We start from the raw sequence: 26124 nt of genomic DNA on the forward strand, positions 1-26124 counted from the left end.
ATTTAAAATAACCATTTGCGAAACTGAGGGTTGTACAACATGTGTGATCAATTAGTAAATGTAAAATAAACACATAAGTAATACTTTTCGTTCCTTAAAGTGTGTATACATTTTTCTGGCTGCTGCTTCATCCTCTGTATACAGAAATAATTTATTGTCTCAGATCAAGGCACACGAGGCATACGTAGGCGAAAGTATTCGCCATGAAAGTAGTAAACGTCAGCCTATTCTCTCATCATCTAGGAGATATGCAGTTCAAGAAAAACCATGATCCGAATTCTGTGAATGTGTTCAGTACGCAAAGTACTGTTCCGAGAGATACCATGAAAATTTATAAAAAGTTATACCTAAGCTGGACCACCAACTACCGAACTTGTATATTGTAGTGGGGTGGTGGCTAGCTGCGGTAACCACATTTGATACTAATATTTTGTTGTTATTAAGACGAATTTTTACAAACCTACTGTACAAAACACGTCACAATAATAAAACTTAGGTGTTAAAAGTGCATCAAATTTGAAATATGTAAATTATTGTTCGTACCCCTCTAGGGTAAATTTTTACGGCGTTTTCGTGCTCCTCAAAGAGTTAAATTACCTTACACGGCACGTAATGATGTGAAGTTAAACAGATAGCTGAGAGGGCAAGCATTGTCCAGACAATGAGGATTTTCCATCTATTAATCGAAGTGGATTTATGTTGCTGAAAGCATACAGTAAGTTACGGGGCACCGCTACTGGTAATGATCAGTGAACCGAGTAGCTAACTGGTCGATAGCGGAGTGCGGCCGACAGCCGGGACGCAGCCGCCAAGCAATACATAACCCCGTCGGCACAGATCGAAATTGTGAAAAAGGTTAAAAAAGGAAGTTCTGTTCTGATGAGTACGTGGTACGTGGCTTTGTAAATATCTCAGCGCCAAGCTAGGCTCGGATTGCACTGAATTTGTTTGTAATTATCATGATTCAGTGATAGTGAGGGTTTTAAATGGCGCATTATCGTAATATTTCAGAAGATATAATATCTGTATTGAAGTTAATTTGTGGTAACTGTCATTTGTAGTCGAGACTTAAATCATGTTCTAATGGATTTTTATGGTGATGTGCGAGTCAGCTTAAAGTGAGAAATGACTATAGCAGTCTTTATAAGAGGGATAAATATTGTACGAAAGGTTGTTGTTGTGGTCTTCAGTCCTGAGACTGGTTTGATGCAGCCCTCCATGCTACTCTATCCTGTGCAAGTTTCTTCATCTCCCAGTACCTACTGCAGCCTACATCCTCCTGAATCTGCTTAGTGTATTCATCTCTTGGTCTCCCTCTACGATTTTTACCCTCCATGCTGCCCTCCAATACCAAACTGGTGATCCCTTGATGCCTCAGAACATGTCCTACCAACCGATCCCTTCTTCTTATTAAGTTGTGCCACAAATTTCTCTTCTCCCCAATTCTATTCAGTACCTCCTCATTAGTTATGTGATCTACCCATCTGATCTTCAGCATTCTTCTGTAGCACCACATTTCGAAAGCTTCTATTCTCTTCTTCTCCAAACTATTTAACGTCCATGTTTCACTTCCATACATGGCTACACTCCATACAAATACTTTCAGAAACGACTTCCTGACACTTAAATCTATACTCGATGTTAACAAATTTCTCTTCTTCAGAAACGCGGGTGTTGTGTGATGTCCTTAGGTTAGTTAGGTTTAAGTAGTTCTAAGTTCTAGGGGACTGATGACCATAGATGTTAAGTCCGATAGTGCTCAGAGCCATTTTCAGAAACGCTTTCCTTGCCATTGCCAATCTACTTTTTATATCCTCTCTACTTCGACCACCATCAGATATTTTGCTCCCCAAATAGCAAAACGAAAGGTATGTTGTGTTTATTCTGCGTAAGTGGATTTTTCTTAGAGAGCTCCTTCAATAAGGAAAGAAGCTGAAGCAAAGAATTAAAATATGTAGAATGTCTGGGACTTGAAACTGCTTGATGGCAGATATACTAACTAGTACACCACCATAGCATTGTAGCTATCACACCGGCACACTCTCTGTAAGTCCAGTGCCCTCTCTAACACAAACTTCAATTCACACCTACAACCCATTTTCCCCTTGTCAAATCATCAATATTGCCATGGCTCTCCAACGTTGGAATAGCACCCCAGCTTTGTACATAATGGGGAACTCAGGCCTGCACCTCAGGCCTTGGTGATCTATCAGTCTGATGGAATGACATTTTCTTGGTGGCATTTGAGTCTCAAATTCAATCGTCAGTACTGTCGATCTGATAAGGGGAAAACAGGCTAAAGGTGCGAATTGTAGTTTGTGTAATGGAGGACATTGGACTTAAGTAGTGTGTGCAGCTGTGGTAGCCACGACACTATGGTGGTATGCCAGCATGGTAGCTTAAGATGTTCCGTTAGAGGGCTGATTGCCCTCTTGTACTTTGACGTTGTTGTGTTGTATTGTAAGGCGCCACGTATACCGTTTGTATATGTATCCGTGAATGTCGTCGTTGTCGTCTCTTCTTTCTCTCGTCAATATCAGGGCATGAGAAATGTTTATGTTTGTGTTTACCTATTTGTTACTGACAACACACAACTACACGGCCACGGTACCACCTGATTCCAGAATAGCTAGCTTAATACAGTATAAAGATACTGGGTTTCGATGCAGCGTTATTTAAGTGTGATTTTATTCTTCATTTAATCTTTGAGACTCTAAGAACCAGCTACTCTTAATCAGGCCCAAAACTCGACTTGTAACGAGGGCACTTACGAAACCAGTCTGTCACAATATTAATAATACGTAAGACTCTACACCACTATAAGAAAATATCACTGTTAATGAAATAACAAAATATACTGATAAACCTCTTTGTATCATTCCTGTTCGTCAATCAAATGCTTTCAAATGTTTATTTCGCACCCATAAATCATTCACATCTCGATGTAGAGTGCAAACGTGTGCATGAAAAATAGTACACCGTTTCTGCTGATCACCATGTATGCGCTTTTGGGTTGTTAGGCTACTTCGATCAACAGGATTTATATTAGATTTTGAAAATGATATTTCTATCCAAACTTACGTCCTCCACAATGGCTCATCAAATATTCTACCCTTTCGCGATAGTTAAGAATTCGCGTAACTTGTATTTTCGCGCGTTTAAAGCAGACCATCGGCGGCGCGAGCCTGTCACGGAATTAACCTGCATACATCAACAATCAATTTCAAGGTCATAATTCACCCCACTCGATTGTGTGCAATTGAACATCGTCAAATCAATTATTTCTCGAATCGCAATCACTGATCCCGACACTGACCGTTCATAAACGCACAATTAACACTCTTTTTTTTCTAAGAGTAATAAAAATGACGTCACATCATCTACATAGTTATTAAAATATTATTCCAAATGACCTCAAACATTTATCGTCATTGTATTTTAACGGCAATCAGAAAAAATATGATTTATTATCGGGAAATAAAACATAACAGATCGCAAATCGCACGTAACTAAATGACAGCTTTGCATAGCGTCGGGACTTAATTACACAAAACTATATAAAGAAATACCCGAAATCTCAACTTCTCCATACCAACTGACAGATACAAATATGATATTCAAGACCTCATAGATCAATCCCGACCTGTGATGTTATACTCTGAAACAAAAAAAGTGAGTGAAGATTTTAACAGTGAACTTTAATAGGTGTCATGTGATGTCCGCTGAGACCGAATGTCACGAACAATAACAAATAAAATAAAATAAAGCGTTTATCACATCTGCTTAATAAGCAGGAGCCCCAGTTTTAAGTCCTGGCTGTAGCACAGATTTTAATTCACTGCTTCAGCTTCTATCCTTATCGAAGATAAAGTGGAGTCCCATATGCCTCGGGGAAAACGTCATTACATCAGATCAATACTTCCCGCATACATGACAACCGCAAATACCGCTATCGACTTTGTGACAAGGAAGAACGTTAATGTTAGACTCACTCGCAGCAATTTACGCTGTCATCTTAGGTTCCTGCCTAATCACACACTCGAAAATCGCCACACATTCAGAAATAAAGAGCAAGATATTTGTGAAAACGAAGAACGTGAGTTTTATTGCTGCTCGTTTCAATTGCAGCAAGTAAACCTGTCCTCTTAGGTTTCTGACTAACCACACACTCAAAAAATCGCTGGATATTTATTTCATCCTTCGTTCTATAATCAGATGGAAATGTAAGCAACATCGAATATTGCAGAACATACTTGTATTACATTCATAAGAAAGTCCCAAAGTATGTTAACAACGCCAACGTGAAAAAAAAAATTGCATATGGAAAGATGCAAACCTACATCTTTTGACTCCAGAAACCACGATGTTATCAAACACAGTAGCATATTGGCACATGAAATCTTTTCTTGATTATCATAGTATCTCTTGAAGGCTTATGTGGTTGATGCATTATTAACTGACACTGAATTATATTGGTGACATGCAGGTGATAAATTTTCTGTGCTCCGTTACCCTGAAATGGCCTACCGCAAATTGTAATACAAGCGTTTTTTATGCTTAAATTGTAAATTACTGACGATAACAAGTCACTCCTGAGAGAGAGCTCTTATATGAAAGCATTAACCGCCCATAAATCATTATGTGACATTTAATTAATGGTATAACGGTAATTATAATAAATCATTCCACGAATGACGTGATTATTATAAATATCGGATATCCATTCATGAAGTCTTGTGAGAGGCCTTTACCGAACGCTCACGAAAGCCGATAGCAGCTCCTGCTGTCGTCAACACTGCGCTTGACGTCAAATTGACGTCACATATGCAGGCAGTGTTGTGAAATAAGTATCACCTGTGATTTGTTTTCAAAAATCATAATACTCACGTTCGTCCTTGATGACTTCTGAGCACTCAGACTTGTTACTTGAATTCAGCGATTATTTTCTGTATTTATTTATGCAGTACAGCTATTGTCTTTGTATTTAAAAACTTATCACATATCTGTACCCCTGAAAAATATGGCTACTGCGATCAGTTTAACTGTTGATGAAAATCAATCTTGCATCATGTAATGTCAGTGTTAACCCTTCTCCCCGATGGCAGTTGTTTATTGGATGCTATACGTTTCTCAATTTATTATTCTACAGATATTCAACAAACCCACTTTTTGATTAGATTAGATTACATTTCCTTTCATTCAATTGTTCCATAGTGAGGAGGTCCTCCAGGATGTAGAACATGTCAGAAAACAATAATACGTGACAAATATTTACAACTGAAACAAATAATCTAATATACCATCCACAGGTTCAAAAAATGGTTCAAATGGCTCTGAGCACTATGGGACTTAACTGCTGTGGTCATCAGTCCCCTAGAACTTAGAACTAGTTAAACCTAACTAACCTAAGGACATCACACACATCCATGCCCGAGGCAGGATTCGAACCTGCGACCGTAGCGGTCACGCGGTTCCAGACTGTAGCGCCTAGAACCGCACGGCCACTCCGGCCGGCTTCCACAGGTCCCAAGTGGAGTGATCATCATTTTTTTAAATGACCACTATATAAAATAATCATTTTACAAACACTAATGCACTGAATTTAAAATAAAAAAAGGTTTTTTTTATTTATGAGGTAATAAACATGTAATAGAACTACTACAATACTTATTTACAATGAACACATTACAGCACTGAAATGGTGCCGACTGAGAAATTCATTTCATCAATGGAGTAGAAGGAGTTGGCCACCAACAAATCCTTTAGGCTTCTCTTAAACTGAATTTCATTGGTTGAAAAGGGAGAGAAAGAAACGTAGTAGGTGAATATGGATTGGGGCTAAGAAATGAAAGAGGAAGCCGCCTGGTAGAATTTTGCACAGAGCACAACTTAATCATAGCTAACACTTGGTTCAAGAATCATAAAAGAAGATTGTATACATGGAGGAAGCCTGGAGATACTGACAGATTTCAAATAAATTATATAATGGTAGGACAGAGATTTAGGAATCAGGTTTTAAATTGTAAGACGTTTCCAGGGGCAGATGTGAACTCTGACCACAATCTATTGGTTATGAACCGTAGATTAAAACTGAAGAAACTACAAAATGGTGGGAATTTAAGGAGATGGGACCTGGATAAACTGACTAAACCAGAGGTTGTACAGAGTTTCAGGGAGAGCGTAAGGAAACAAATGGCAGGAATGAGGGAAAGAAATGCAATAGAAGAAGAATGGATAGCTTTGAGGGCTGAAATAGTGAAGGCAGCAGAGGATCAAGTAGGTAAAAAGACGAGGGCTAGTAGAAATCCTTGGGTAACAGAAGAAATATTAAATTTAGTTGATGAAAGGAGAAGATATAAAAATGCAGCAAAAGAAGCAGGCACAAAGGAATACAAACGTCTCAAAAATGAGATCGACAGAAAGTGCAAAATGTCTAAGCAGGGATGGCTAGAGGATAAATGTAAGGATGTAAAGGCCTATCTCACTAGGGGTAAGGTAAGATAGATACTGCCTACAGGAAAATTAAGGAGATCTTTGGAGAAAAGAGAACTACTTGTATGAATATCAAGAGCTCAGATGGAAACCCAGTTCTAAGCAAAGAAGGGAAAGCAGAAAGGTGGAGGGAATATATAGAGGGTCTATACAAGAGCGATGTACATGAGGACAATATTATGGAAATGGAAGACGATGTAGATGAAGATGAAATGGGAAATATGATACTGCGTGAAGAATTCGACAGAGCACTGAAAGACCTGAGTCGAAACAAGGCCCCAGGAGTAGACAACATTCCATTAGAACTACTGACGGCCTTGGGAGAGCCAGTCCTGATAAAACTCTACCATCTGGTGAGTAAGATGTATGAGACAGGCGAAATACCCTCAGACTTCAAGAAGAATATAATAATCTCAATCCCAAAGAAAGCAGGTGTTGACAGATGTGAAAATTACGAACTATCAGTTTAATAAGTCACGGCTGCAAAATACTAACGCGAATTCTGTACCGACGAATGGAAAAATTAGTAGAAGCCGACCTAGGGGCAGATCAGTTTGGATTCCGTAGAAATATTGGAACACGTGAGGCAATACTGACCCTACGACTTAATTTAGAAGCTACATTAAGGAAAGGCAAACCTACGTTTCTAGCATTTGTAGACTTAGAGAAAGCTTTTGACAATGTTGACTGGAATACTCTCTTTCAAATTCTGAAAGTGGGCAAGGGTAAAATACAGGGAGCGAAAGTCTATTTACAATTTGTATAGAAACCAAATGCCAGTTATAAGAGTTGAGGGGCATGAAAGGGAACCAGTGGTTGGGAAGGGAGTGAGACAGGGTTGTAGCCTCTCCCCGATGTTATTCAATCTGTATATTGAGCAAGCAGTAAAGGAAACAAAAGAAAAATTCGGAGTAGGTATTAAAATCCATGGAGAAGAAATAAAAACTTTTAGGTTCGCCGATGACATTGTAATTCTGTCACAGACAGCAAAGGACTTGGAAGAGCAGTTGAACGGAATGGATAGTGTCTTGAAAGGAGGATATAAGATGAACATAAACAAAAGCAAAACGAGGATAATTGAATGTAGTCGAATTAAGTCGGGTGATGCTGAGGGTGTTCGATTAGGAAATGAGGCACTTAAAGTAGTAAAGGAGTTTTGCTATTTTGGGAGCAAAATAACTGATGATGGTTGAAGTAGAGAGGATATAAAATGTAGACTGGCAATGGGAAGGAAAGCGTTTCTGAAGAAGAGAAATTTGTTAACATCGAGTATAGATTTAAGTGTCAGGAAGTCGTTTCTTAAAGTATTTGTATGGAGCGTAGCCATGTATGGAAGTGAAACATGGACGATAAATAGTTTAGACAAGAAGAGAATAGAAGCTTTCGAAATGTGGTGCTACAGAAGAATGCTGAAGGTTAGATGGGTAGATCACATAACTAATGAGGAGGTGTTGAATAGGATTGGGGAGAAGAGGAGTTTGTGGGACAACTTGACTAGAAGAAGGGATCGGTTGGTAGGACATGTTCTGAGGCATCAAGGGCTCACCAATTTAGTATTGGAGGGCAGCGTGGAGGTTAAAAATCGTAGAGGGAGACCAAGAGATGAATACACTAAGCAATTCAGAAGGATGCAGGCTGCAGTAGGTACTGGGAGATGAAGAAGCTTGCACAGGATAGAGTAGCATGGAGAGCTGCATCAAACCAGTCTCAGGACTGAAGACCACAACAACAACAACGTTAAGCTTTTTATGGCTGCTGGCAAGCTATTGAAAATGTGTGATCCTGAATAATGCACATCGTTTTGTACAAGAGTAAGTGACGTTAAATCCTTGCAAAGATTATTCTTATATCTAGTACTGATTCCATGAACTGAGCTGTTGGTTTGAAAAAGTGATATATTTTTAATGACAAATTTCATTAAGGAATAAATATATTGGGATGCAGTAGCTAGTATCCTTAGCTCCCTAAACAGGCTTCTGCAGGATGTTCTTGAGTTCTCACCACATATAACTCTTACTGCACGTTTTTGTGCCCAGAAAGCTTCAGCTTGGCTTGGTGAATTACCCCAAAAAATAATCCCATATGACATTACGGAATGAAAGGAAGCATAGTATGCCAGCTTTTTCTTTTTTATATCCCCTTTGTCTGACACAATTCGCATTGCAAATAGAGATTTGTTAAGACACTTCAGCAGTTCTGTGGTGTGCTCCTCCCAGTTGAATTTATTATCAAGCTGTAAACCCAAGAATTTAACATTGTCCACTACTTCTGTCTGCTTGTCGTCGTATGTTAGGCATATACTCGTGGGACACCCCTTACAAAATCTGAACTGCACATAGTGTGGTTTTTCAAAGTTTAGTGACAAAGAATTGGCTAGAAGCCAGTGATTAATGTCCACAAATATTTTATTAGTCGATCTTTCTAAGACTACACTTGATTTGCTATTTATTGCAAAGTTTGTATCATCAGCAAACAAAACGAACTTGGCATCTGATAATGTTACTGATGAAAGATCATTGATATTAGCAAGAAAAAGTAAGGGCCCTAAACTGGAACCTTGTGGGACCCCACATGTAATTAGTTCCCAGTTGGATGATGCCTGATAGCTTAATACATGTCTCTTTCCTAATAACACCCTTTGTTTCCTGCCAGAGATATAAGATTTGAACCATTTTGCAGCATTTCCTGTTACACTATAATATTCTAATTTACTTAAAAGGATATTGTGATTTACACAGTCAAATGCCTTTGACAGATCACAAAATATACCAGTTGCCTGCAGTTGTTTGTCTGATGAATTAAGCACATTTTCACTGTAAGTGTAGATAGTCTTCTCAATATCAGAACCCTTTAGAAATCCGAACTGTGACTTTGACAGTATGTTATTTGAGATAAGGTGGTTATAAAGCCGATTGATTACATATATAATAATTGGGAGGAGTTTAATTTATATACAAGCAGTATGCTTGGAGACCCTTTCTGTCCACGCCAGAGGTACAAAGGTACAATGCCTTCGTTCTTCAGTTATGGCGGCGCTGCTGAAGTAATGGCAGCAGGGTGCTTGTTTCCAACAAGATTTGAAGTGCATGAATTTGATTCAGGTATTCTGAGTGATGGACGGTATTTGACAGGGGAGCATATTCAATAAAGCGTTTACTTTTTCTGGTAATTACTTGTCGGGACATTATGACTTTTGTTCGCCATTAGAATCCTAAGAGTCAACAAATAATCCAAACAATAATATTCAGAAAAACCGCGTAAGTAAAACACAAAATTCTAAGGTGAAGGGCCGTCCAAGAAATAATGAAGGCAGTTCCCAAAAAAAATCTGTTAAATCTCGCTCATAACAAGTGTATGTAGCAATCATAAATAAAGCAAGGTACATCCTTAGCTTAATAAACAAGCTGTGGTGCATTATACGGTTAAGCACTGTGAGGAATCTAATGGTCAGCAACTTAAGGTCGCCAACGAATTCGAAATTCCTGCTACAATTTCAGTTTTCTCCATGACCCTTACATCTAAGTCAGCTGAGCCATTGAGGTGCTCCATGACCCTCATTTGTAATTCTGACAGCGATAATGCTGTCTTACTCAAAAAGATATAATTTTTTATAAATATCCATTCTCGGAAACGAAAAGCGCCAGAAGACTTCACAAAGTACTCGTACAATAAGGCGAAGAGCGTTTATGAAGAAATAAACGTGGCGTTAAAATGAGAAACAGAATGTGAAAGAGATTACAAAGATCTGCAAATAAACTTCAAAATCATCGAGCTACTAATATCGCTACACGACGTTTTGTGTGTGAGGACCCAGTATACAGACAGAATGAACATGCTCGTGACAAGGCTCTACGACATGTATTACACACCACACACACATATACACTGCATGAGGATCCTGCATACAAAGAGGAACTCCCTTGCGACAAGGTCGCACAACGTACGTTGTCCTGAAGACCCTGTATACAGAGGGAAAGTACATGCTACTGACAAGGCTGCACAGCCTGTATTGCAGAAGGATACTGAGTATAGAGAGAATGAGTGCGCTGGTGACAAGGCCACATGACATGTATTACACGCTGACCCTTTATACAGAGAGAATGAATATGACGTGTATTACGTGGGGACCCTGTGTGCAGGGAGAAGGCTCCATGATGTGTATTTGAGTATCCGGTATGCATGAAGGAAACGTGAATGTAATACAACTGGACATCAATCATACAGGCAAGATTCAGATTATGTCGACCATGAGAAACAGATGCGAGGTCTGAGGCAAGTCACTTACCTAAGCTATTGGGTGGCAGTTCGCCGAAATTTGTTCGATAATATCGTCGACGGTTATATGAATATCTGTTCCTGTTGCGATAGTTTCTGGCACAGAAGTTCTCTTGGTATTACGAGAAAGAACCAGCTGTCTAAGATAGTTTTAGAACAAAATTTAGAGAATATATTATTTATATTCAGTACATCAGATGACTGCCATTCTGTTTGTTATGCATGTTATCAATACCTAAAAGAAGTGTTACGCCACAGAGCAGAGAGAGCAAGAAATTACATTTTTCTTAATTTCACTCTAACGCAGCCACAGGTGACACCAGGCAGAGGCGGTGACATAGCTATGCAGTAGAAAGAAAGGGTCAACACTATTAAGTTGGAGGCATTCATGAGCACATGTCGCTACATCTACACCAACTACCAAGCAGAAGTTACACATTCAGCAAAATGCCAACCAAGAGATGGGGACGGAGAAGTATTAATTAGCTCTTGTGATGTGAAGCAACAACCATTACCTTGGACACAATAACACATTTCAGAGACCTGACTGTGCAGTTAAGAGGATGTAACAAATTGTTAAGTAAATGCATTGGATTGAGGAGTGCTGACAAGTGGTAAATAGAAGCAGGCAACATTTGGTCATCACGAACACAGCCTCACATCATTCCCTCATGACAGTCTCCATGAATACTCCAGTTCTCCAGCTCCGAATTCAGTTGGTCGTTAGGATCAGGGGCATTCGTACCGAAAGCGTTCGACTCAGTGATTATGTTATAGCTGTTCCAGTGAATGTGCTGCCTGCTGTTCCCAAGATGATAACATTCAAGTATCCACAATGTGCAACTTGTGGGACTTCATTTTGGTCCCTGCCTACTACTTCAAAGATGGAGAGACTAAAGGTCTCCCAACACCAGTGCAGACCATAGTGCTTACCGCACTAACCGGACGAGAGAGCCATCTGGTGCCCCTGTTCCTGGTCATCACTGCAGACATTTCAGAGTGCCAGGGCTTACCCGCCTGGTGGTGCCAGGATCATCCAACTACATGGCTTCTAACAGTGTGGTTCATCCTGATGAGTCATTGTGGATCATCATCATCTCCCAGAGCAGGATTGAAGGTGCTCTAAACAGTGTGGGGTACAATCTCACTCTAGAACTTCGCCTGCAGACTGCCATATGACGGCCCACAAGACTTCCTCTACATCTACACGATTACTCCACGATTCACAATTCAGTGCCACCCTTAAGCTACTTTACCATTCAACTCTCGAAACAGTGTAGGGGGAAAAATGAACACTTAAATCTTTCCATGTGAACTCTGATTTCTCTTATTTATTATTATAATCATTTCTTCCTCTGTAGGTGGGCGCCAACAAAATATTTTCACACTCTGAAGAGAAAGTTGGTGACTGAAATTTCATGAGAAGAGCCTGTCACGGCGAAAATGTTTGTTTTAATGGCTTTCACCCAAATTCGTATATTATATCCATAGCACTGTCTCCTTTATTCCGTGATAATAAAAACGAACAGCCCTTCTTTGAGTTTTCTCAATTTCCCCCCTCAATCCTATTTGATTTGAACCGTACACCTCACAGCAATATTCCAGAACAGGATGGATAAGCAGAGTAAGCATTCCCTTCAGTAGACTTGTTTCATTTTCTAAGTGTTCTATCAATAAATCACAGTCTTTGATTTGCTTTATATATATGACCATTCCATTTTAAGTTATTCGTAATTGTAATCCCTAAGAAGTTAATTGAGTTTACAGCCTTTAGATTTCTGTGATTTATCGTGTAACTGAAATTTAGCGGTTTCTTTGTAGCACTCATGTGAATAACCTCATACTTTTCACGATTTAGAATCAATTGCCACTTTTTGCGCCATACAGATATCTTCCGCCGGCCTTGACGACCAGCCGTGATAAGTCGAGACAGGAGTCAGTGGAATTTCACTATGTCACTAGCATGAGGTGTCAGCCGAGGTTAACGAGAAGATACTCAACTGTAAATCTGAACCAACACAAATGAAATTGTTAATCTTGTTTTATTAGCCCTGAAAGACGCACATCACCATACTGAAAATGTAGAGGTGTCTTCCATTGGCACCCCTAAAGAAGGAAAAATGTCATGGCTAGCCATGTGTAATGGCTTAATTTATCGTAATATTCCGGACATTATGCAACAACTTACTCAGCTTGAAGAGCGTACTGTGTCACCACAACACATATTTCTTAAGATAGTTAAATGTTGTAAATGTAGAGACTGTTGCAGCAGATATAAACATGATGGTAATAGCCCTATCAAGAGATTCATCTGACAGTCATGTAATAACACTTCTTTTGAAGACAAAAATGTGCTACAAACGTGGCCGGCAAGAATGTATTCGACACGCAGTAGTGAGAAAAGTAGTGAAATATTTAGTGTAGACGGGATAATTTGAAGACTCAGGGATAACATATGACGATACCTGGATACGTGGACATACAGCTACTTGTCTTAGGAAAACAATACCAGCAACGGTACCCCTATTCTAGGAAATAATCTTCTCAGTTATGATTCTTTACAGAATCTCACTCAACATGATGGATACGGAATTCTAAGTACTGTGAGAAATTCCCCTGCCACTGGGAAAAAGAAAAGAAAAAATTGTTGCTAATGATTCGGCAGTTCGGCGTCCACATATTATTTATGACGATGTCAGCAGCTGAAACACAATGGTCTCATTTAATAAAACAGGGACAGTTGACAAAGAGGAAGTATCTCTTAAGGAATCAGAAAACATTCCATGCGTAGAAAAAGTGCGACTTATTCAGTCAGGCCTATTTATATTTACCACGTTTTCCAAATTCGTTTTAAAGGATTTTAAAAAAAAGAACGCGGTTTCCTCGCGTTGTGCCTTTCTTTGGATATTAAGTAAGCCATTAATAACATAGGATAAAGTTCCAAAATAGAGGTTCTCCTCACGTCCATATCGTGTTTGGAAGATGTGTCAGCTTTCATTCCTGGAGACCCATCATCAACTCAAGGGGTTCTCATATTTGTTGACCATATCATATCCTGCAATAGCGAAGAATTAGACGACAGTTGATTCATATACAAACTCACAAACACACATATTACTGTCATCCCCAACCTAGCCGGCCTTGTCGATTTGGAATGCCTCTTTCCCCCTGTAGATAGGATGCAACATTTTACACCTCTTGAAGACAATAACACAACTCTCAAAAAATGGAAAGAAATGTCAAAGAAATTACTGGACGACTTAGTAAACATTCCGTACATTTCAAATTTGGTGGGTACTTAGCATCAACTGAATTAAATGTTGATCACTATATATCGACAGTTAAATATACACTTAAATAGCCCAAAATATATGTACAAAGACGCCCCAAAGGTGTCATGGTCAGTACATTTTGCAGAAAAGTGATGGAATTATAACAGACTAATACGGCTTGTCAGTTTATACTGGGTCCATTTTCTGTTCCATTTAGATCGTCAATTATATTAACAATGCCGATAGAGGCATGTCAAATTTACTAAGAGCAACTGTAGAAGAGGCCAAAAGTGGAAACAGTAGCTTAAAGAAATCTCAATTGCCTATATCAAAAGTATTTCTAAATTCTTTCAAATATCATCCCAAGAGGCTGTTTACTGCCTGGCAGGACTCCCTTTGTCCCAAGCTTTTTCGAGCGATGTTTATAATTTATAAACACAGAGCATCCCAAAGAACGAGTGGTTATTTTGAGTTCGGTAGTAAATTTACAGACCATAGATCAATCATGCACAAACATATCTACAAAAAATTTACTGGATCGTTTTCAGAATCGGCCAATTGATAATATGATACAATGAGTTTAGCTTACTTTGCCGCTCGTTATACATTTTCAACTGAAATCTCATGCACACCTAAAGATAAACATTGACAATGAATGTGTTGGAAAATTAATTGTTAAAGAAACAACACATAACCCAAGTAGACAGACATGTAGCTTCGAGTGGGTATTTTGAAATCTTTAGTAGGTTTGCAGTTCATAGACCAATTATCCACAAACATATTTTTAAAAAATTTACTGGATCATTATCGAAATCGGCGAAATGACAATACAACTGATACAACGAGTGTAACGTATTTTGTCTCTTATTATAAATTTACAACTAAAATCCCACGTAAAACTACAGATAAAACGCTGATGATGAATGCGTTGGAAAACTTATCAGGTTGCTAAACAATGTAGTTTACGTGCGAAAAAAAAAGAAACCCAGGATCATACGTTTCCGTAGATGTAACAGAGTACGATATCTCGCCAATTTCGACAGAGAGCAGCTAATGTTATGTACAAACTGTAGAGGCAAAATTTCTGGATTAGTTGATGATAATGTAAAATACGAAAACACGCTGATCGAACTTAGTGAGAAAAAATACTGTTGAGACATATTCAATTTAATTAATCGACTGGAGGGTTCAGATGAGTCCGAAGCATTGCTAGATGCCGTTCGTGACGCAGACAAAACTGAAGAGGAGGAGGAAATTAGTGTTTTACGTCCCGTCGACAACGAGGTCATTAGAGACGGAGGTCAAGCTCGGATTATGGAAGGATGGGGAAGGAAATCGGCCGTGCCCTTTCAAAGGAGCCATCCCAGCATTTGCCTGAAGTGATCTAGGGAAACCACGGAAAACCTAAATCAGATGGCCGGACGCGACCTCCCGAATGCGAGTCCAGTGTGCTAACCACTGCGCCACATCGCTCGGCCAAAATTGAAGAGGATGTAGGTAATGAAAAGCTCGTTCTTTAGACGATGAGAAATTGAATACCCAAGAAGAAGATCTAGATCATTGTCTACAGCTTCATGGACAACGAGTAGATTTAACAACAGGAGTGATTTCCCAACCAGCTGCAGAGTGTCAAGATGACGTATTGAGTTTAGTTAGAATTTTTAATCATGGCCAAAGACATTTTTGTATTACATGTGGGACACATTTTCACTCAAAAATCACCACCACCGTTTTATTATTTAGTTGTTGGTGGTACTGGCGTGTGCAAAACTTTACTGATTAAGGGTTTGCATCAATATTTAGCGGTTGTTTTTAATTGGCGGGTGTAAATGATGACGATGTGTTGTCCATACATAGGAAAATGCTCTTTTGGAATAGGTGGTCAGATTGTACAAAATATATTTGGACTTCTCATGTCCCTGTGTGACAGAACAATGCCCTGTTCAGCTAGCACTGCAAACATGTCAGCATTTAAATTTGCAAAAGTAAAATTAATTATTTTGGATGAAATAATTATGCTATGGAGTAGACACTTAACCAACCCAACAGAGGACTGCTGATATATCTATCACATGTGTCGATGGCTTCAGTCAGTTGCCACAGGTAGGAGACAGCTGGGTTTTTCGTACAAATGCCAGTCGAAATCCATTGGTGCCTCTGGCTGGCGCACCGTTGTCGGAACCTTAACATCTCTGTACTGTAAGGAAAATAGTGTGTGAAAGAGAGAATCTGGCATTTGGAATATCCATAAACAACATGGCTGTCGGTTGGATGACTTTTATTGACACAGAGTCAATAAATTCTTCTGCCTTCTGAAGCGCATGAAGCTGTACACACGTTTGCCGCCAACAATGAACTCGACAGATACAACTAAGGCCATTTTTGTGGCTTCAAGAGCGCCAAATCCACAAGCTGATAGAAAAGCTTTGCAGTATGTATGTACTTTAGCTACAATGCAGGCTATGGTCTTCCTAAGAAATTGTTTTTATGAATAGATGCCCTTTTTATGGCAACTGTGAGTACTGACACTATGGATGACCATGTGAATGGTACCATTGGGATATTGAACCTTGTGGATTACGGCCTACACAAAAAGACAATTGAAAAGTGGTCTTTACTTATTTAGCTACTGTTCGATAAAAGTACGGGCATCGCTAAAAAAAATAAATGTCAGGTATCTTCTCGGAAATATCAACAGTATCCCCATGAACCACGGTCCTTGCCATTGGTGGAGAGGCTTGCGTGCCTCAGCGATACAGATAGCTGTACCGTAGGTGCAACCACAACGAAGGGGTATTTGTTGAGGGGTGAGACAAACGTGTGGTTCCTGAAGAGGGACAGCAGCCTTTTCAGTAGTTCCAGGAGCAACAGTCCGGATGGTGGACTGATCTGGCCTTGTAACACCAATGAAAACTGCCTTGCTGTGCTGGTACTGTGAATGGCTGAAAACAAGGGGAAACTACAGCCGTAGTTTTCCCTGAGGGCATGCAGCTCTACTGTATGGTTAAATGACGATTGCATCCTCTTCAGTAAAATAATCCAGAGGTAAAATAGTCCCCCATTCGGATCTCCGGGCGGGGACTACTCAGGAGAAACAAAACTGGCGTTCTACATATCGGAGTGTGAAGTAAATATTGGTCTGAACTACATAATTAATCTTAAAGATCGGTTCTAATTACACAACTATGTGCATAGCGCTACACAAGGAGCCCCTAAAATCGCAATACAGCTCTAAAATAGATATGCCGTACAACTGGTGTTATCCTGCTGAGAAAAAATTTCACAGTACCACTCGAAATTGACGGCAGACGTACTCAAACTCTGCTCTTCCCCTACAAGCTGACGGGAAAAAACGCTGGAGTGGAAAGTACTATCTTTATTTTTGGCAGGAAATATGTTCCATGACTAGATGCTGGTGTTGGACAGAGAGGAATTTAATAAGTGTATTACCTGTAAGCATACAGCTAAGGACTGTGTCTATCGCTGTTTGACATCAGAATTCATTAAAGATGGCTCCCACTGTACTGCCCGACAGTCACCCTGCAGCCCAGGTAATCGAAATTCAGGAAAGCGAATGCACACTACCACAACTGATGGAAAATCCTTCAGTGTTCTAATTACACACCGAAACTGTTATTTAAAAAAACAGCACTCATAATAAATGGGTCATAACGTAACAAATGTACTGGGGATAGGGGAAAATCGTCATCCCAAAAGATTGTACTGGGAGAGAGGAGTGGCAGCTGCACAACTGTTCTCACTGATGCGCAGTCACGAACTACCCAACTTACAGCCACGCTTACCTTCCATCGCTGCCACCCCTCATCCCTCCCTCTCCCTGCCACAGGTAGGGACACAGGTCTCTTAAATCTGGTCGCTGATGGTCAGAAAGAAATCCACATGGTGGCCGTGGTATACTGTTCTGGTGTGCAGAACTCAGTCACAGACGGAAGCGTCCTGCAATCTATTAAACATATATCTCGGAAAAACTGGAACAACAACGAAATTCCGGGAAACTCTCCAGATCGATTTTTCAAATGGGCAGCCTCTCCGTCGTATCTGTGGGCAGAGTTTTCAGCCCTGCGCATCTGTGATTTCCCTAAATCATTTCAGGCAAATTCGGGGATGGTTCCTTTGAAAGGGTACAGCCGACTTCCTTCCCCATCCTTCCCTAATCCAATGAGATTAGCACATGGCTGAATGGTCCAGACGATCAGTCTGCGCTAACGATGCTTACATACACATTAGGCCGCAAAGCCAGTAGCCTCACCGAAGAAAGCAAGATAAATGATGGCCACTCCAAGTGCAACTTGTTTGTCTAAAATGCACCACCCCTACACCGTCCCCACGCCTCCAGCAGCCCTACCCGCAACCGCATGCCATTCTGCGATGGAGAACACTTGTATTTAATGTCAACGCATCTTCTATAAAAATCGCCATACTCAAATGCACCCAGTCACTCTCAATCATATATACTACACAAGCAGCGCATTTACTCTATTTTCTGTATGTCTATGTCTATGCATGAGACATGGACGGCTCCAATAAATGTGAGCCAGTCCTCTCGCTAGTGGATCCACCTTCGAACCCTGTCCCAGATGTACCGCATTGTGGATCATCCTCTTGACACAATTCTGGATGTAATGCATGGTGGATCCACCTCCAAACCTGTCCTGCACGTAGTGCATTGTGGATTCACATCTAGACACTGTTTCAGATACGAGGGTCACTCCAAAAGAAATGCACACTATTTTTGTAAAAATACAGTTTTCATTATGCATGTGTGAAAGTTTTACAGTGTGTAGATACATCCTTCCCGCTTGTTTTCAAACTTAGTTCAACCTGTTCCCGTGAGTGGCGCCGTCACAGCGTGTCTTCAAGATGGCTGCTACACTTCACGTTCGTCAGAAGTAACATGCTGTCATAGAATTCCTGTGCTGTGAAAACGAGACAGTGGGAAACATCCACAAGAGGTTGAAAAAGGTGTTTGGAGATGCTGCTGTCGATCGCAGTACAATTAGTCGGTGGGCAACCGGGTTAGGTGATGAAAGTGGGCACAGCAATATTGAGGATTGTCCTCGCAGCGGCAGGCCTCGTACTGCACACACTCCTGACAATGTGCAGAGAGTTAACGAATTGGTGACTGCTGACACACGCATCACAGTGAACGAATTGTCACGCTACGTTGGGGTAGGGAAAGGTAGTGTTTGCAGAATACCGAAAGTGTTGTGGACATCATGCCAAGTGGAACCACCATAAATTCTGATGCATATGTGATGACACCGAAGAAACTTGAAGCTCGACTGAGTCGTGTTCGACCACATCGGCAAAAGCAGGATGTTTTGCTGTTCCACGACAATGCACGGCCACATGTCAATCAAAAAACCATGGAAGCGATCACAAAACTCGGATGGACAACACTGAAACACTCGCCTTACAGTCCTGACCTGGCTCCATGTATCATCTCTTTGGGAAACTGAAAGACTCTCTTCGTGGAACAAGGTTTGAAGATGATAACTCCCTTGTGTACGCTTCCAAACAGTGGCTCCAACAGGTTGGTCCAAAATTTTACCGTGAGGTTATACAGGCGCTGGTTCCAAGATGTCGTAAGGCAGTTGAGAGGGATGGAAATTATGTGGAGAAATGAAAATATTGTTCCTAAAGGATGTATCTACACACTGTAAAAGTTTCAAACAAGTAGAATAAAAGATGGATTAAAAAATAGTGTGCATTTCTTTTGGAGTGACTCTCGTATAACGCTTGGTGGATCCAAATTCTAACGCCAACTCAGTTCTACCCTGGGTCATGGTATTCATCCACGATCCAAACACAGACATACAGAAAATAGAGCAAAGGCATTGCCTCTGTAGAATATATGTTTTGAGTGACTGGGCGCATTCAAGTACAGTGTTATACTATACCAACCGACTAATTTACTGTTCTGTCTTATACATAAAAGGCACTCCGTCTTCAGGCCACAAGTGGCCCATCGGGACCATCCGACCGCCGTGTCATCCTCACTTGAGGATGCGGATAGAAGGGGCGTGTGGTCAGCACACTGCTCTCCCGGTAGTGATGATGGTTTTCTGTGACCGGAGCCGCTACTATTCGGTCGAGTAGGTCCTCAATTGGCATCACGAGGCTGAGTGTACCCCGAAAAATGGCAACAGCACATGGCGGTCTGGATGGTCACCCATCCAAGTGCCGGCCACGCCCGACAGCGCTTAACTTCGGTGATCTCACGGGAACCGGTGTATCCACTGCGGCAAGGCGGTTGCCCGTCTTATACATATGAATAATACTTATTAAAGACTGTCGCCATCCATCCAATGGACATCTAGCACACAAAATAGCGGAACTGGGATGATGATGTGCCGTCATTGTGGGTCTTTAAGAGTATACAAGGAGGTGCGATAGGAGAATCAGGATCCCTAGTTTGTTGTTATTACTGGAGAATCAAGACAATATTGTTACGAAATATCGGTAATGTAACTTGAATGGAAGGTAATATGCTTTTAGCAGGATGACTTTAAATTTGCTTGCATCCCCTACAGAACCGTTTTGCGAAGAGTTTCCTGCTATTTGTAGGGCTGAGTATGACTATGTTAACGGCGTAAAGTCAAGCGCCAACACGCCAGTCGGAAACGAAAGAGCAGAGAGGGCTGTGAAGAAGACGTCAGCCAATTGCACGCTGACCGGCCATTCTCCAGGACGACAACGCGACGCAGCGCTCTCTATGCGAAGAGAACATAAGCACCGCGCCAACTGGTCGCGCCCACTTCTACAGCTGCATCGAGATTAGGCACTTCAAGGCCAGCGGCTTAAGAATTGTATATACTGAAGAAATTTCTTATTTGCATGTCGCCCTTTGCTTGCGACACTTCTCTGTTATTGTCAAAGTTAAGTGTTGTCACTGATTCATTTCGTAATAAGGCTTTTAATATGATTTGCTTGAACTGTTGTCTAGCGATCCGAGAAAGCAGGTTTCCTAGATACCCCATATTCGACGACTAGGCAGGATGCAACAGGTTAAACCATGATAGCATCCTCTTGGGTAAAATATTCTGGATGTAAAATAGTTCCCCATTTGGATCTCCAGTGGGGGACTACTCAGGAGGACGTCGTTATCAGGAGAAACAAAACTGGCGTTCTACGGATCGGAATGTTAGATTCCTTAATCGGGCGGTTAGAAAATTTAGAAAGGGAAATGGATGGGTTAAAGTTAGATATAGTGGGAATTCGTGAAGTTCGGTGGCAGGAGGAACAAGACTCCTGGTCAGATGAATACAGGGCTATAAATACAAAATCAAATAGGAGTAATGCACGAGTAGGTTTAATAATGAATAAGAAATAGGAGCGCTGGTAAGCTACTACGAACAGCATACTGAACGCCTTACTGTAGCCAAGATAGACACGAAGCCCACACCCAACACAGTAGTACAAGTTTCCATGCCATCTAGCTACGAATATGAGGAGGAGGTTGAGGAAATGTATGATGAATTAAAATAAATTATTCACATAGTTAAGGGAGACGAATGTTTAATAGTCTTGGTGGCCTGTAATTGTATAGTAGAAGGAAGAGAGGCGAAAGTAGTAGGTGAATATGGACTGGGGGTAAGGAATGAAAGAGGAAGCTGCCTGGTAGAATTCTGCACAGAGTATAACTTAATCACAGTTAATACTTTGTTTAAGAAACGTGAAAGAAGGCTGTATGCGTGGAAGAGGCCTGGAGAAACTGGAAGGTTTCAGATTGATTATATAATGGTAAGAAAGAGATTTAGGAACCAGGTTTTAAATTGTAATACATTGCCAATGTCAGATGTGGACTCTGACCACAATTTACTTGGTTATGAACTGTAGATTAAAACTGAAGAAACTGCAGAAACGTAGAAATTTAAGAAGATTGGACCTGGAAAACTAAAAGAACCACAGGTTTTAGAAAGTTGCACAGGGAGCATTAGGGAACGACTGACAAGAACAAGGGAAAGGAATACAGTAGAAGAAGAATGGATAGCTTTGAGAGATGAAAAAGGGAAGGCAGCAGAGGATCAAATAGGTAATAAGACGACGACTATTAAAAATCCGTGGCTAACACAAGAGATATTGAGTTCAATTGATGAAAGGAGAAAATATAAAAATGCAGTAAATGAAATGGGCGAAAAGGAATAAAAACGTCTTAAAAATCAGATCGACAGGAAGTACGAACGGACTAACCAGGAATGGATAGAGGAGAAATGTAAGGATATAGAAGAATATATCACTAGGGTTGAGATAGATACTGCCTACAGGAAAATTAAAGAGACCTTTGGAGAAAAGAGAACCAACTATATGAATATCAAGAACACAGATCAAAAACCAGTCCCAAGCAATGAAAGGAAAACAGAAAGATCGAAGGATTATATAGAGGGTCAACACAAGGGTGACGTAGTGAAGGGCAATGTTATGGAAATGGAAGAGGACGTAGATGAAGATGACATGGGAGATTTGATACTACATGGAGAATTTGACAGAGCACTGAAAGACCTAAGTCGAGACAAGGCGCCAGGAGTAGAAACATGTTACAACTACTGATAGCCTTCAGAGAGCCAGCCATGACAAAACTCTTCCATCTGGTGAGCAAGATGGATGAGACAGGCAAAGTACCCTCAGACTTCAAGAAGAATATAATAATTCCAATCACAAAGAAAGCAGGTGCTGACAGGTGTGAAAATTACAGAACTGCTGCAAATTACTAATACTGCTGCAAAATATTAATACGAATCCTTTACAGAAGAATGGAAAAACTGGCAGAAGCTGACCTCATGGAAGATCAGTTTGGATTCCATAGAAATGTTGGAGCACACGAGGCAATACTGACCCTACGACTTATCTTAGAAAATAGATTAAAGAAAGGCAAACCTACATTTATAGCATTTGTAGATTTAGAGAAAGCTTTTGACAGTGTTGACTGGAATACTCTCTTTCAAGTTCTGAAGGTATCCGGTGCAAAATACAGGTAATGAAAGGCTCTTTACAATTTGTACAGAAACCATGTGGTAGTTATAAGAGTCGAGGGGCACGAAAGGGAAGCAGTGGTTGAGAAGGGAGCGACATAGGGTTGTTGCCTGTCTCCGATGTTCTTCATTCTGTATACTAAGCAAGCAGTAAAGGAAATAAAAGATAATCTGGAGTAGGAATTAAAATCCAGGGAAAGAAATAAAAACCTTGAGGTTCGTCGATGACAGTGTAATTCTATTAGAGACAGCAAATGACTCGGAAGAGCAACTGAACGCAATGAACAGTGTCTTGAAACGGGGATATAAGATGAACATCAACAAAAGCAAAACGAGAGAAATGGACTGTGGTCGAATTAAATCAGGTGATGCTGAGGGAATTAGAGTAGCAAATGAGATACAATAAGTAAGTTTTGCGATTTGGGTAGCAAATAACTGGTGATGGTCGAAGTAGAGAGGATATAAAATGTAGACTGGCGATGGTAAGGAAAGCGTTCTGAAGAAGAGAAATTTATTAACATAGAGTATAGATTTAAGTGTCAGGAAGTCGTTTCTGAAAGTATTTGTATGGGGTGTTGGTTCAAATGGCTCTGAGCGCTATGGGACTCAACTGCTGAGGTCATTAGTCCCCTAGAACTCAGAACTAGTTAAACCTAACTAACCTAAGGACATCACAAACAGCCATGCCCGAGGCAGGATTCGAACCTGCGACCGTAGCGGTCTTGCGGTTCCAGACTACAGCGCCTTTAACCGCACGGCCACTTCGGCCGGCTGTATGGGGTGTAGCCATGTATGAAAGTGAAATGTGGACGATAAACAGTTTAGACAAGAAGAGAATAGAAGCTTTCGAAATGTGGTGCTACAGCAGAATGCTGAATATTAGATGGGTAGATCATGTAACTAACGAGGAAGTACTGAATAGAATTGGGGAGAAGAGGAATTTGTGGCACAACCAGACTAGAAGAAGGGATCGGTTGGTAGAACATGTTCTGAGCCATCAAGGGATCACCAATTTAGTATTGGAGGGAAGCGTGGAAGGTAAAAATTGTAAAGGGAGACCAATAGATGTATACAGTAAGCTGATTCAGAAGTATGTAGGTTGCAGTAGTTACTCGGAGGTGAAGAAGCTTGCACAGGGTAGAATAGCTGCATCAAACCAACCATTGGACTGAAGACCATAGCAACAACAACAAAAGCGCTGTAGCACTCTCGGAAATAACATACAAGTGGTTGAAATCAAGACTTCGCGATTGGTAATATGCATACATAGTTTCTATAGGTATGCGTGTAACGCTGTCAACATCGGACGGTTGCTGTTCGAATGCATCACTTGCTAACTGTTCATCTATAAATTACGCTGCTAGAAGTGTGTGTTGTGGGTTGGCAGGAGAGCCAACACCGTGTTATTAGAGGAAGCCGAAAGGCACGCGTTTTAGCTCACGCAGGCTAGCGTGAGGTCTGGAACAGGACAAGGAAATTAGAATTTAGAAAAACGGACGTAGCTGGTGGAATACTTAACTTTAATCCATTAATGGTGAACGTCGCTCTTGACTGTACATTATTCACAATATCAATAGCAACTGAACATGGCGCCTTGCTAGGTCGTAGCAAATGACGTAGCTGAAGGCTATGCTAACTATCGTCTCGGCAAATGAGAGCGTATTTTGTCAGTGAACCATCGCTAGCAAAGTCGGTTGTACAACTGGGGCGAGTGCTAGGAAGTCTCTCTAGACCTGCCGTGTGGCGGCGCTCGGTCTGCAATCACTGATAGTGGCGACACGCGGGTCCGACGTATACTAACGGACCGCGGCCGATTTAAAGGCTACCACCTAGCAAGTGTGGTGTCTGGCGGTGACACCACATTCCTCCCCCGCAAATCGGCGTACGGTTTTGGCATAAGGCTTCCGCCCGCCGTGGTGAGGACCCCATATTGACGTATGCGACGAGGTGGGGAGCCTAACAACAGGCGAGGCTGTGCCACCCGCACCCTGCCATTCGGACCGCGGGGAGCTAGGAAACGCCTGAAAACCTGCTCCAGGATGCACGCCAACATGCGGTGTATGCGCCCGCCGAGAGACAGAAGGGGCCGAAATGTCGACCTCCATCGGGCCGGGGCACCCGACGGGCGAAGACGACATATGGTCCGGAGCGGGCAAGAGTTCCATGTCGGAGGACAACTGGTCACGGGAAGCGATCGGCGGCGCGTGACCCAGGGAGCCGCCCGGCGGTTGCAGCGACGCGTCCACTGCGGGCGTCGCCGGCGGGAGAACAGGCGGCGGCGCGTTCGCCTTGGGGCAAAATGGAAGGCAGCGTCGGTAACACCTGGGGCTGAGGCGAGCCAGTAGATGGGTCCCCAGGGCGCTGACCGGACGGCACCGTCGCTGAAAGCAGACGGGGAGCGGCAGAACCCGTGCGACGACAGAGGCGCAGCTGATTGAGATGCCGTCGCACCTCACCAGAGGCCCCCAAAACCAGATACATAGCGCGGCCGAGGCAGCGAAGAATGCGCCCTTCGAGCCAACGCCGTGAACCTCGATAGTGGCGGTAGTAGACAACGTCGCCTGGAGCAAAAGCAGATGTCTGCCACTGCACAGGAACCGGATGCGGCGGATGTAGCAAAGACATCAAGGTTCGATGAGGGCGACTGTGGAGCAACTCAGCCGGCGAGCGACCATCTCGGGGCTGAGGGCGATACGAGGACAAAATGAGCAATAACGTGTCCTCCCGAGAATGCGACTCTTTCAACTTCAACATCTGTGACTTGAAAGTCCTGACCAATCGTTCAGCTGCACCGTTTGACTGTGGCGAAAACGGCGCGGACGTCAGATGTTGAATACCATTGGCCTTGCAGAATGACTGAAATTCTGCAGACATGAATTGTGGGCCACTGTCGGAAACAATAGTCTGTGGAAGACCTTCAATGCAAAAGATATAAGATAACGCTTGGATGGTGGCAGATGACGTCGTGGAAGACATCCGGACAACAAAAGGAATATTACTGAATGAATCTACCACAATCAACCATCGAGCATTCCAGAACGGACCAGCAAAATCGATGTGTAAGCATTGCCAAGGGGAAGTGGCTTTTGGCC

The 26124-nt window shown here is 41.6% G+C and overlaps 1 pseudogene; it reads right to left on the minus strand.

Annotated features, from left to right (window-relative positions):
* Window positions 1–20200: 20200 nt before the first annotated feature.
* On the minus strand, window positions 20201–20318 carry LOC124617306 (annotated as a pseudogene).
* Between the last annotated feature and the right edge of the window lie 5806 nt (window positions 20319–26124).

Source organism: Schistocerca americana, chromosome 5, assembly GCF_021461395.2.
Source record: "Schistocerca americana isolate TAMUIC-IGC-003095 chromosome 5, iqSchAmer2.1, whole genome shotgun sequence".
Lineage (NCBI taxonomy): Eukaryota > Metazoa > Arthropoda > Insecta > Orthoptera > Acrididae > Schistocerca > Schistocerca americana.